Source organism: Myodes glareolus, chromosome 23, assembly GCF_982192425.1.
Source record: "Myodes glareolus chromosome 23, mMyoGla1.1, whole genome shotgun sequence".
NCBI classification, from domain to species: Eukaryota; Metazoa; Chordata; class Mammalia; order Rodentia; family Cricetidae; genus Myodes; species Myodes glareolus.
Genome location: NC_142048.1, coordinates 28,999,589 through 29,011,389, shown reverse-complemented (window position 1 = coordinate 29,011,389; position 11,801 = coordinate 28,999,589).

Here is an 11,801-nt window from a genome sequence, read left to right as displayed (position 1 = left end):
CACACACACACTGAGAAAATATCTCTGTAAGGTCAGGCTATAGGCAAGCTGGTATGCCATTTTCTTACTTGGCAATTGATGGGGGAGGGCCCAGCCCACTGTGCTGTTCCAACCACCCCTATGCTAGCAGTGCTGGTTTCTATAAAAAAGCAAGCTGAGCAAGCCATGTGGAGCAAGTAGTACTCTTCCATGGCCTCTGCATCAACTCCCGCCTCTGTGTTCCTGCTCTTTTTGAGTTCCTGCCCTGACTTCCTTCCCTAATGGACATTACTATGGAAATGTAAGCAAAATGAACCCTTTCCTCCCCAACTGGCTTGAGGTCAGGGAGTTTCATCATAGCAATAGTAACCCTAATGAGGACAGACCCCAAAAGGCAGTGGGTGAATCTTGAGCTTTTATGCCTGATCTCCACATTGTGTTCACTAATGAGATGGACAGATGTCAGAGTTTACATACGCTGTGAAGGATTATGGTTCTCTCTTCATCTAGCCTCAAATTCTCAGACAGTTAAGAAGCTTATGGCAAAGTTTTACTTAACTCATTAATAAGAAGACCACAAAATGACAGGAGAAAAAAAAAACAAAAGATGAAACAAATAACACTGACTTCAATAGTCACCAGAGAAAGCCATATAGAAGGCGAATGATCATTTAATAACAAATAGTTAATGTCTTACAAAGGAATTAAATGACAAACTTCAAAGGTTGTAGGGACTGCCGTCTGAAATGATAATGTTCCTGGACATGACAGGGCTGTCCATTCTTTGACCCACAGTAGATGTGGTGCTGCCTTTACAAGACCCCACAGAATCAAGCTGTCAAGAGCTCACGAGGCCCCACCCCTGGTTGAGGAGCTGTATTAGCAGTTGTTTGTCACTGGGGGAGGGAGAGTTAGCTTTCTTCATCCGTGAGGCCCAGGGTCAGCTGTCCATGTTCCCGTGGATGGCATCTCACGCTCGTGAGCACATAGGCAGCACTAACTGGATCGGGGGTGGTGGTGGGGGTAAAGGGGCAGAAGATATGAAGTCAAGAGGGAAGTGTGATCAGGCAGGAGCTGGAGGGGAGCAGAGGATATAAATGAGCTAAACACATTGTATTCATATACGAAATTATCATATACGAAATTATCAAACAGTACATAAAAACTTTAAGTTCTTCACAGAGGCTGAAAAGAAATCAGCTTCAGCATATAATGTGACAAAATTAATTTTAATGACAAAAGTTGAGATTTCCTTGGACAGCCAGTTGGTCTTCAGGAAAGTTTTTTGAAAAGTGTTTCTACTTGATATGTAAAGTCCTACAGTACTCCCCACTTCTGTTCCACATTTCAGATATTCCAGAATACACATAGCCTCTTGTTTCTAATGGAGGCAAACTCATCTTTCCATTGTTCAGCTTCCTGATCCAAGATCCTTGTATACTTTCCCATTTGCTAATGCCTTTATTAATTTATAGTTTTGAAAAACAGTTTTCAGACTCAAAGAAATTCTGTTAAAATCAGGAATAAGACAAGGCTCTCCACTATCCCCACCTCTATTAAATGTAGTACTTGAGGAATTTACTATAGTAGTAAGAAATCAGGAGGAAATTAAACGGATGCAAATAGGAAAAGAAGGGTAATGATCTGTTTTCAGATGATATGATACTATCCATAATGGGTTCCAAAAATCCCGTCAGAAAACTTCCAGAATCAGTCAACATTCCAGCAGTGGCAGGACACGAAGTCAAGTTAAAGTCTACGAAACTCAGTGACCTGTAAACGAGTAACATGTGCTGGGAATGAGATCATGGAAATACTTCCACTCACAATGGCGTCTAAGAATGTAAAGCTCTACAAATAAACCCAACTAAGTTTATAACAGAACTCTTCAATGTAAACTTTAAATCTCTGAAGATAAAGACATGGAGAAGACACTAGCAAATAAGATTGTAATATGATCACATAATCCCCTTCCCTTTCTTCCCTCTAACCAACCCCCACACACACACCACGTACCCCTTTTATCTTTCAAATTCATGGCATTTTTCTTAAATTGTTGTTCGATTTTGCATGAAAACACATACACAAACACATACAATTACAATCAGCTCAGTCTATATAATGTTTCTTGTCTATTCATGTCCCAAGGTTGACTATTTGTAGGCAAACAGTCAAACTACAATGGGCAAAGTACATACAGCATTCTTAACAGAGTAGAAAAGCAAACCCTAAAATTCATATGGAATCACAAAAGACCAAGGATAGCCAAAGCAGTCCTGAGCAAAAAGGTCAATACTGGAGGTACCATGATTCCAGATTCCCAGATATATTGCAGAACCATAGTAATAGAAACGGCATGGTACCAACACGAAAACAAAACAGACACTGATCAGTAGAACAAACTAGAAGACGCAAACATGAATGCACTACAGATGCACAATACTACATCTGGTATTAGACAAAGATGGCATCTGGGTAGAGAAAATCACAACTGAGGAACTGCTTTCACTAGATTGCCCTGTGGACATATTTGCGGCACTTTTTCTTGATTGCTAATTGATGGAGAACACAGCCTTCTGTGATCAGTGTTCTCAGGTTGTTTGAGAAAGACAGCTGAATATGGTGATCCTGGAAGCATCTAGTAAGCATGATTCCTCCATGATCTCTGCTTCAGTTCCTGTCTCCAGGCTTCAGTCTTTACTTCCTGCCTTGGCTTCGCTCAATGATGGAATAGAGCCCATACGTCAAATAAGCCTTTTCCTTCCTAAGTGACTTTTGATCAATATTTTAACACAGTAACAGAGATGCAAATGAGAATCCCTGATTTTGGATAATACACATTGCTTATACAGAAGTATGTACAGTTATTATGTGTCAAAAATAAGAATCCCATTTCCCCAATATATTGCAGGATATTGAGGGCAGGAAGAGAATCTTAATTCAAAATCACATGACAGCTGGGTGTAATGCAATGGCGTGTATCTGTCGAGAATTCAGAGAGGCTATGGCAGAAAGATCAAGAGTCTAAAGCCAGCCAGAGCTACAAAGTAAGATATTTGCAGGGGAAGAAAGGAAGTCAGCTATCTAGAACAAGGAAATCTACTCATTCAAATGAACACAGTGAAGTTCTCCCTTAAGAGAACTTCAGTGGCGATCAGGGGAATTAACTGTAACTCACACCGTGGCTCTGCTTATATAATTTCACTGCTACCCTTTAAATGTTATACATTGTGCCGTTGTAAGGGCAGGAACTTAAGCAAGAGCATGAAAGCTGCCATCGTTCCTGAAGATACACTAGTCGGTCTTACATTGTCACCATGCCCTTTATTTGATGATCCTTATAAGAGCTGGAGAGAAGACTCAGTGGTTAAGAGCACTTGCTTCTGCAGAGGACCCAGATTCAATTTCCAGCACCCACATGACAGTTCACAACCATCCATAACTCCAGTTCTGGGAGATCTAACACGCTCTTCTGACCTCTGAGTCATGTGGCATTCACATTGTAAAATTATACAAATTCGAGAAAATTACCCATATTTGTAAAGAAATAAATCTTTAAAAACTTATAACTCTTTCCTTTTAGCTACTTCAATATGACATTTACAGAAGGATATTGTTCAGGTTGGCAGCGCCCCTTCCAATAATTCACCCTCACCATAATGGCTCACACCAAAAAGAGGGCCTCTCCAGAGGCTTTTGAAAGGCATGCTATTCTGTTAGATATTTTCCTAACACCTAGTAAAAAAGTGAACTTCCACCACTCCAGATGCATTTGCCCTACTTCAGAGCTGTTCATGGGAGCTATAAGGTCATTAAAGAGTGTTGGGAGCATTATCAGTGGTTGCTAAGGTTACAAGGAAATTTTAATGAGCTGTTGCTGCTGTGTGTACATCAGGACTCTTGTCTATTAAGACTCATTTTCTCCATTTAGCCCTCGCAGATAGTGAAAGAATTTAAAAAGCATGCGTGCTTACATAGTGAAATAAAAATAGACGGAGAAGCTAAAAAGAGTACAAGGCAAGAAAAATTTTCCTTTTTTTAGAATTATTGATGACAAACGTATTGGAAAGTGTGTTCATTTTAAATGTTAAGAAATGCAAGAATCTGTGATCTGAGTTACAGAGAGAAAACTTCATCATTTGAAAGCCTCTTTAGTTTTGCTACTCAGTAGTTAACAGAGCACTTGAAACATCTTTTCGGATTACTGGGTAAGGAAGTTGCTGTGTAAGCCTGAGGACCCCCGACAGCATCCCTAGTACCCACAGGAGAAGCAAGTGTGGAGGCTTGCACCTCCTGTCTCAGGACTAGGGATGGAGGAGGAGCAGAGCCCAGGAACCTCTTGATCAGCTAGTATGACCAGAACACAAAGCCCCAAGTTCAGTGGGCAATCTTGCCTTGAGAAACATGCTTGGGACTGGCTGAAGAACTCTGACACTGACCTCTGACCTCTATATGCACCTGTGTGCCCATGCACATACTATGTGCGTACACATGCATGTATACATACACACTCAAAAGTCTTTCCAGAGAGAAATGAGTTTGGTCATTTTATATAATTTAACGTAAGTCTCATACTGTTTTTTTCTTGACTTTAAAATATGAACATAGAGCTATGCTGGGTTTAAAACTGTATGTTTATAAAAATCCTAAGAAATATGGAATCCTTACAACTGCCCTGAATTTGACGCAGCATGGACAGAAGCAGCACAACTCCACTTTATTTCCTTTCTGACATTCACAGCATAGTGACATGGCAGAAACGGTGCATATGATTAACGTTATTAAAATGACAATTTTCTTACGAATATGAGTGCAGATCACCATGGAAATCAAGGAAGATTTCAGGAGACATGTCTCAGCCTAGACTCTAAGCAGAAGAGAATGAGGAATTGAGGAATGAGGTCTTTGTTCACCTAGCACTGTGGAGATGTGGACAGGAGAATCCCTGGATCTCACTGGTCAGTTAGTCTTGCTGAGTCTGTGAATCTGTGAGTCCTATGTTCATTATATGACTCTCTCTCTCTCTCTCTCTCTCTCTCTCTCTCTCTCTGTGTGTGTGTGTGTGCGTGTGTGTGTGTGTGTGTGTGTGTGAGAGAGAGAGAGAGAGAGAGAGAGAGAGAGAGAGAGAGAGAAAGGAGGAAGGAAGGAAGGAAGGAAGGAAGGAAGGAAGGAAGGAAGGAAGGAAGGAAGGAAGGAAGCCACTGAATGCGAGGATTCGTTTGTCTCTGCTTTCAACCTTTTTCAAAGTCCACACAATGATCTCAGAAAAGGCTGCCGTGTCTGTGACCAGCCTCACTGATTATTTTGTTCTTAATTCCACAAAGCAAGCAGTCTGTGGCACACACTTTGCCGTTTTGCATGTCTGACCGCTTTGCCGAGTCTGTTTTTCCTGTGGCTCCTTTCGTCGGCTCTGCTGAAGCCTGTCTAACCCATTACATCTCTGTCCATCCGTAGCACCTATTTGGAGAGCTCAGATACTCCTGGCTTAGGGTGAAAAGGAGAAAGCTCACTTTTTCGTTGTCTAAGTCAGAAAAAAGTTTAGGAAAAAAAAATTGAGAGATGAGTGATGAAGGAAAAAAAAATCAAACAGGATTTTACCAAGATATTCCCAGAGAATAAAGGCGAGAAAACATGGCAGGATTGATTTTAGGGACCGGATATTGTTTTTCTTCCATATCCTCTTTCAGTCACACTGTTTCAAATGATGGCGGAGAGAAGGTTTTCCCAGCAAGGAATAGCTTGGACCGCGAAGGATGTTTTACAGTATCTGAAGCCATTTTTGATTTGTACTACATCAATGTAGTATGCACAGATTCAGTGCACACAAGGGCCTTCTGAACAAAGAATATCTGTGATGTTGAAGTTGAGCTACCATGCTTGATATAGGATTAAAGTTACGAAAAACCTGGAAGCTATGTTCAAATCCAGCCTTTTCATTTACGTGCCGTGTGAACTTAGGTAAGTTATTAATTATAGAGCTTCTTTCATGTTTAAGTGATTGGAATAAAAGAAATAACCAATAAAAGTTGTTAGAAGAATTAAAGGCATCAATTATTTTAAATTACTTTAAAATAATTTCTGAAACTTTGTAAGAACCATCCCAAGTCTTTATTAAATACAAATATGTTGTCTGGAATTCCATAGAACATATGTCAGAAAAAACAATGATGCCCACCATTGAAGGCATGTCTGTGCTCAGTTTGGTCCCAATCAGCCACTTCATTCTCTCCTGGCAAATGACAGATTACTGATTTTTCTTTTAGTACCCACAGTCGTCTGAAACGGAAAAAACCATAGCTTATTCATTTTAATGTGCCAGCAGAACATCTTTATTTCAGTGTGTCTCTGGGAGGGGATTATCCCATTTACATAGATAAAACAAGACAGTGAACCAGCCCTTTCAAACAAGAATTGATGATACATTGACACCTTTAAAATACTCACTGCTTTTCGTTTAAGCAAACCCATTCATCATCACAAAGGAGGCTGGATTTATCACGGCAGAAAGAACACATAGAGGACCGCCCGCCCCTTATATCATCAGGCTATATAGAATAAGGTCACCAGATCGGTGACCACACCTTAGCTGGACTCCATCATCCAACAGCAGCCCCAGGGCCATCAACTATCCTATCTTACAGTTTTAGGCCTGCCCATGAGCCAGATATCTATCCATACAACCATGGTCACCTTCCCTGAGAGCCAGCCTTGGCTTTCTCTGTGTGTGGGCTCCTCGGGAGCACCTCTTCAAAGAAGACTGAGCACAGGTGTGACGGTGATGGTGATATACACAAAAGCATGGTGACAGAAAGCGACAGGTGACCAGAACAAACAGTGTGTGTGTGGGGGGATAATGGGGAGATGAAGGCACGTAGAGAAGACACGGTAGCCTGGGATGGGCTAAATTCAGTAGATTTTTGGTCGCCATTTGCTGGAACCCCAAGCTTGCTTGTGTGTCACTGCTTGCTCCCACTCCGTCCCTCCCTCACTCCTTCCTTGCTATCCAAATAGGTGCACCGCGTTTTAACACAGTTGAGAAAAGTGCAAACCTATGCCTGGATTGGAAGACCACTCAGAAAGAGCAAACCCTCAAGAGATCCAACACCTTCAGCATCTCTGATCCACAGCTGTGGCAGTCTGCTTTCCGGGCCCCTGGGACACGGGCTACATCCTCAAATAATATGCAAGCATTGTTAGCCTTTAAGTTTCTCTTCCTGGGCACCCCATTTTCTTGATAGGACTCAGCTCAACTCCTACCTGTTCCCCTTCTCTGTTAATACTAGATGGCCTCAGGCCCACCCGGTTCTCATACCTCAACGATGCCAAACAAAGCAAATGCAAAACTACTGGCACAGGTAGCTTCAGCAGTCATCTTGACACAACTGGAAGGAAGGAACCTCATTTGAGGAATGGCCTCCTTTGGATTGGCCTGCGGCCATAAATGTAGGGCATGTTCTTCATTGCTAATTGAGATAGGAAGACCCATGCCCCCATGGATGTCAGTCCGGGCTGTATAAGAAAGTTGGCTGAATGTGAGCCAGTGAACAACATTTCTCTGTGGTCTCTGCCTCAGTTCTTGCTTGCAGGTTTCTGCCTTAAGCTTCGGCTCTGGCTTCCATCCATGACGCACTGTGGCGTTAAAGCAGAAGACAAGCCAATCCTTTCCTGCTTCACGTTGCTTTTTGGTTGGTGTGTTCAATCAGCAACACAGAAGGAAACAAGAACACCTGTACAGGAGTGGAGCAACTTCCCTGTTATTCTCTCAAGCATTTGGTCATTGTGTCTCCTCAAAGAAACTGATAATAAACTGACTATCAGGAGACTAGGCATCCAGTGGCTTATCTATCCACATTAGGGGTTGGAATCTGGGGTCCAGAGCTCTCAGGAGAGTGTGGAAATCTGCCCAGACTACAGGCTGCAGAGCTAACTGTGGCCAGCAGAAGTCCCTGGTAGGCAAAAAGGAAAAGTCTTCAAGGTGAAGACGGTGGAACACATCTGGTGGACATATGTTCAATGAAGACTCAGAAGAGTACACAAATCCAACTACCCGTACCATGCCCCAACCCTGCCCCTCCTTTCCCCCACCCCTACTCAACCTTGATTATAAGTAGCAGCTTCCAAATTTTTAAGGACGTAGGAAGAAGCTGATGGCGCACTACATCCTTTTTTTTTTAAATTTTGACGTTTATGATTCTTTGTCTCGTCTTACTTCATTGAAAACACTATATTTATTGTATTTGTAAATCTTTTATGCTTTTACTTGTAATCTCCTTCAAACAACATTCATATAATGTTTATTATACCATTTTTTAATTTTCTTAGTCTGTAGGGTTTTTTTTTTTCCACCTCCGTGTTTTCCCCCTTCCCCTTTTCTCTATTGTCAGTCATAGTTTAAGTTTACTATATGGGTTGTCTTTTAAAATATGCTTTTGTTTCTATTTTTAGTGACCTTCTGACCTGTAACTGTCTGAATACAAGCAAGAGAATGATGTATGGCGAATGATGCCTTGGGGAACTGTGGGAGACTCCAGGAAAAAGGTAGAGGGCTTTTTACCTCAGGTGCATTTCATTCCCAGGATTGTTCTTGGACGCAATTTCATACCTCTTGTGACAAACATTTGCATTCAATTCATGAGACATGTTTATTCTTGCAGGATGTCAGTACATGGCTATCAAACCCCATCTGGTGAAAGAATAAGGTGAACACTGCCCTCAGTGTACCCCGAGTTTGGCTATGGCCTCTGCCTTGCTTTCATGTTTTCCCAGAGAGAATCTATAGCACGTGCCAGGCAGCTGTGCTTAAATTGCTCTGTCCTGAGAAAGTTCAAGGAAAGGACTGCTCCATTAGTATTTAATATGTTCTAATGGGCATTTATTTGCATGTTTTTCGGAACTCAAGCAGCCTTCCTTGGATTATTGCTTCCTTTGTTACACGCATGTGTCAAAGTTCACTAAAACTGCAGTAACGTTGTCTGGAGCATTTGACTGCGTCCACGCCCACGACTCCACTCTTTCAGCTCCTCGGGTCCCAGGTCTCAAAGACAGATCTGCACGTGCCCATGAAGGTTGGCAGTATTTAATTTTGGTTTTGTGCTTTCTCTTTTGCCCGGAGCTGTAGCTTAGTTATCTTCCTCTCTACATCATTCACCTCTATGTCTTCTTCTTTTCCAATTTTCTTTTTCGACACTTGCATCTCCTCTCTAGCAACCATTCGCCCGTGTCATTCCTTTGTCTTTCATTCTCTGTTTCTACACTCGCTCTAAATAATTTTAACTTCACAGGGTTTCCACCGTACTTTCGCGGGTTTATGGTGGTTGGTGATGAGTTAGTGGGCTAGGGGCTTTAGCGTCTTTCCGCATCTTAAACTGCTTGCTGCTGCTGTTACAGTACTTTTGTTTTCACCTCAGAACAGGGCAATTATTGAGCCTGTAAGAGTAGACGACTCCGCTGGTGCATGCCTGAAATCCCGGCACTTGGGTGGCAGAAGCAGGTAGATCTCTGAGTTCTAGGCCAATCAAGGCTTCATAAGAGAGTCAAGGCTACCCACAAAAGAGTAGACTGCTCAATTAAAAGAAATAAATACAACAAGTATGGATATTTCAAACAAGATAAAGTCAGTCAAGGAGACTTCTGAGGAAACAGCATTTGAAAGTGGCTGGATGAGAAGTCACCAATGCTTGATATGGCAGAGACTGCCTTTCTCCAAAGAGGTAGAAAGGGATTTTCCGAAACCAATGGAAGATTCAGACCTCATTGTCACACAGATTATATGGGTGCACACACTTGCCCACACTATGCACTTTCCACAACATACAATTTTCAGTACATACATTACACTTACAAATGAGAGTATTCTGTTTTTGACCTGACTGTTATTTATTGTTTTGTGTGAGTATTTCAAAGCAGCTGTGTCTATTTGCACCATTTTTTCCCCTTTGTGGATAATAAATGTTTTCACATTAGCAAAAGGTGATTCATCCATTTAGTGCAGAAGGAAAGAAAAAAATTCTAATTGGAATAAGACTAGCATCAAATTTATTTTCTGGATCACCATATAAAACAAACTTGTAGAAATTTTCTGCAAATCAGAACAATGAAATAATTGCAGTTTGCCTGAAGGTATTGCTAGGTAAAAGAGCATGTGTTTAATTTGGCTCAAGTTCCAATTGTGGTCTCCAACATGGGAAGGACAGAGGGAAGGAAGGAAAGGGGAGGGAAAGAAATGAAGGAAGAAAGATAATGCAGTTAAGAAGAGAATTTTTCTACCTGGGTGGTGGTGGTGGCGCACGCCTTTAATCCCAGCACTCAGGAGGCAAAGACAGGCAGATCTCTGAGTTTGAGGCCAGCCTGGTTTGTATAGTGAGTTTCAGGACAGCCAGGACTATACAAAGAAACCCTGCTTCAAAAACAAAAACAAAACAAAACAACAACAACAACAAAAAAAAAACAAGAGAGAAGGGGAGAGAGAGAGAGAGAGAGAGAGAGAGAGAGAGAGAAATTTCCCCTGAATATTCTTGATCTATGGTTGATTGAATCCACAGTTCTGATATAAGCGCAACTGTACACATATTCAAAATTATCTTACTAATTTTAAATTAAAATTATTTACGAGAACTTAGCAACTAAATATTTCAATTTGAACACTCATATGTCTTAATTAAATAAATACCCTGACATTGATAGTGTAGTTATCATAATTATAACAGGATCTACTTCAAAGACATGGAGTAGAGCACTCTATAAAAAAAATCTTTTAAACACATTTTAATTGGAAAAAATAGTGAACAGACCACTTGAAAATACTAATTATTTGATTCCTCATTAGAGTGCAATTGGAAATTGTCCTTTAGAGTGACATTAGAATCCCCCCCCCCAACACACACCAATGACTAGCTCAGGATTTTATAAAAACAGTCTGAGCAACCACCACCAGAGACAGCCTGTCATCATGGTAACAGCCAATGGCTAGATGTTTATGATGCATTGGGCCAGCCTTCTGTCTGACATCATGGTGACAGCCAATGGCTGGGTGTTTATGATGCCCTGAGATCTTTAAATATTTTACCATATTTTGACTCATTTCCCATTCACAAATGCTGTGAGGTAACTCTTTGTTATTGCTAATTCCCACCTCTTAACTGAGTTGTTTGAGGCAAATAGTCATTGTCTGTCCCTTTACAGAGGAAGGGGAAGGGAGGGGGGAGACAGGGAGGACCGAGTGGCAGGGAGGAAGGAGAGCAGAGACTTGAATATACAATTGTGTAACACAGTTTGCTCTAGCACATTCATCATCGGGCATTTGTCTACATACACATATACCTGCTCCCTGGTCCTATATGGAAGATACCAGCACCAGCATGGCTCACAGGTCCGGGCGCCGTGCCCAGATCTCCAGATGATCCTTCTCATAGTAACAAGTAAAGATATGTGTAGAGATGCCATTACTATAACTACCTCTTCTGATGGAATTTATTTCATTGGTAACCTTAATCAAAGGTTACATGATTGAGTTATCAATGGACTTAAATGCATTTGTTCAGAAAGAAGTTTGTTAAAATACTCCTCCATTAGAGCCAGACAATGGTGCCACACGCCTTTAATGCCAGCACTGGGGAGGCAGAAGAAGGCGGATCTCTGTGAGTTCGAGGACAGCCTGGTGTATAGAGTGAGTTCCAGGATAGACAAAGTTGTTACACAGAAAAGTCCTGTCTTGAAAAACCAAAACCAAAAAAAAAAAAAAAAAAAAAACCAAAACCAAAACCAAAATTCCTCCTCTAAATTGTATGGCCCTAAAAATGGCTCTGTCTTACTGTGCAGGATCC